Genomic DNA, 2,718 nt, shown 5'->3' with positions numbered 1-2,718 from the left:
AGGATGACACCTAGATTAGAATGATTGCAATGAGAAGACAAAGACATAAAGTACTAGAGATATTATGTAGCAATTAAGAACATGTCTTTTTTTTTTTTTTTTCTATGACGCAACTTTATTTTATTAGGAAAGGATGGTGGGCACTGGAGTGACCCTTTCCAGGGTCAGGGGAGGCACTAGGGAGAGGTCACAGAGATATCTAGCAGCTAGAAGGCACAGCTACTTTCCATGAAGCGGCGACACTTTGTGAACCGTAGGTACGCCTCAATCTTGTGCAGGTCTTTCTTGAAGCAGGAGAGTAGCCTGTAGTTCCTGAGCACTGTGTTATCACTACGCAAGTTTGTGTCAGACTTGTCGCAGGTTTGCTTGAGGACCAGCCCAGCCTGTAGGCTGCCATCTTCCAGCTCCCATATCAGGCTTGGATGCCTTCCTCCAGGTCCTTCAGCTTCTGACAGACACGGTTTGAGGTGCCTAACAGCAGGCCATTGGTGAAGACCCTGCTGAGGTCCTTCACGGGCCCAAGCCAGGACTGGATGAGCAGCAGTGAGAAGCAGAGCAGCTCCATGTCAGATTTCTGCCGGGCCTCCTCCTTGCCTGTCGGGGCCAGGATGGTCTCAGAGAAGCAGAAGGCAGCCTGGGTATTCTGGATCGAATACCTCTGTCCCTCTGGGTTGTACAAGCGCTCAAAGTCTTTGTAGGTGTCAGCAGCCAGGTGGTACAGGCACTGGGCCCAGAGCACAGCATTGGCAAATAGGTTGAACAAGGACATGGTGGGGAAGGAGCCCAGGGCAGGCAGAGCAGGGAGAAAGCCAGAAGCAGGGAGGTCCAAGGGCCATTAATGGTGCTGCATGGTTTTGCTGATGGCTTTGTAGTCTGGTTGATATGTGGTGAGTTTAAGCTTCAAGCAGGCATTGAGACTTTCATCTGTTAAACATGATCGTAGGTTGGTCTCAACATTCTTTAGATGTGAGAAAGACTGCCCACATGCAAAAATAGAGCCAAACATTGTCAGTACAGCAATACACACATGCTGCAGTGTGTGGTATGTGACGGGAAGCGTGAAGAACATGTCTTAATCCGCCCAGAATCTATGGAAAACCCCAGGACACATTGAGAATGCAGGAAGTTTCTCTTGCCTGTCACTCTCTACCCTTAGGCATCCCTGTAGGGGACTTAAGTAAATGCTCTATATGTTAGTCTTAGCATCCATAAATTATGATGAAATGCAACTTTAAAAAGCTTTGTTCTCTCCCAAGGCTATATGTTAGTGCTCAGGTATACAGGGTAAAAAAATAATAATATTCAATCACTGAGCTTCAACGTGTCACTAGCAATACCAAGATTAATAAAGCTGGTCCTGTCCTTGAGATGCTCACAATTTAGTGGCAGGAATGGATAAGCTGACAAATAATTAAACCACCTGTGTCATAGCAGAACTGTGAATAAATGTTCTAGAAGCACAGGAGACCAAGTGACAAGCTCTACCTCAGGAACCCAGAGAAGGCTTTTCAGAGTAGGTAAGAATTAAGTGGGTTTTACAGAATGAGTAGGAGTTCAACATTTGGATAAGAAAAAAAAGAACATTCCAGGTAGTGGGTAAATTCATATAGGCACAGTGAGTTTACAGTGGAGCAGCAGGAGAGGGATGAAAAAAAAAGTTGGAGAAATAAGCCATCTAGTATTTTCTCCAAGGTTAATTAAATCACAAAGGTCATCAGCCTTGGCCATTAGCTCAGTTAGTTAGAGTGTTGTCCCACTAGGCCAAGGTTGTGGGTTTGATCTCTACTCAGGGCACATACAGGAATCAAGAATGAATGCATAAATAAGTGGAACAACAAATCAATGTCTCTTTTTTGTGTGTGACAGAGGGAGAGAGAGAGAGAGAGAGAGAGAGAGAGAGAGAAGAAGGGAGAGAGAAAAGAAGCATCAATTCTTCGTTGCACCTCCTTAGTTGTTCACTGATTGCTTTCTCATATGTGCCTTGACCTGGGGGATCTACAGCAGAAAGAATGACCCCTTGCTCAAGCCAGCGACCTTTGGGCTCAAGCCAAGAGACCTTTGGGCTAAAGCCAGCGACCGGTAGCTCATTTGGTTAGAGAATTGTCCCAATACAAAAAGATTGTGGGTTCAATCCCTGGTCAGGGTACATACAAGAATTAACCAATGAGCCTGGCCTGCAGTGGTACAGTGGATAGTGCCAACCTGGAGCGCTGAAGGCGCCAGTTTGAAACCCTGGGCTTACCTGGTCAAAGCACATACCACAAATAATCAATGAACAACTAAAGTGAAGCAACTATGAATTGATACTTCTTGCTCCCTCACCCTTCCCTTCTCTCTGTAAAATCAATAAATAAAATTAAAAAAAAAGAATCAACCAATGAATGAACAATTAAGTGGAACAATAAATTGCAGTTTCTCTCTTTCTCTCTTCTTTTCTCTCTAAAATCAAGAAATAACAGATTTTTTAAAACACTAATTTGAAAGTATATATGCACCCATATTCTCATTGCAGCATTATTTATTATAGCCAAGATATGGAATCGACCCAAGTGCACATCAATAGATAAGTGAATAAAAAAGTGGTGGTACATATACAATGGAATATCACTTGATCATAAAAAAGAATGAAATCTTACCACTTTTGATAACATGGATGAACCTAGAGGATATGCTAAGTGAAATAACTCAGAGAAAGATAAATGCCATATGATTTCACTT

The 2,718-nt window shown here is 43.3% G+C and overlaps 1 pseudogene; it reads right to left on the bottom strand.

The window, feature by feature from the left end:
• Positions 1–206: 206 nt before the first annotated feature.
• Positions 207–2,257, bottom strand: LOC136335587 (somatotropin-like; annotated as a pseudogene).
• Positions 2,258–2,718: the final 461 nt, after the last annotated feature.

The sequence above is a fragment of the Saccopteryx bilineata genome, chromosome 4, assembly GCF_036850765.1.
Source record: "Saccopteryx bilineata isolate mSacBil1 chromosome 4, mSacBil1_pri_phased_curated, whole genome shotgun sequence".
NCBI classification, from domain to species: domain Eukaryota; kingdom Metazoa; phylum Chordata; class Mammalia; order Chiroptera; family Emballonuridae; genus Saccopteryx; species Saccopteryx bilineata.
Note: the sequence above shows the minus strand (reverse complement) of the source record. Positions and strands in the feature narration are given on the sequence as shown.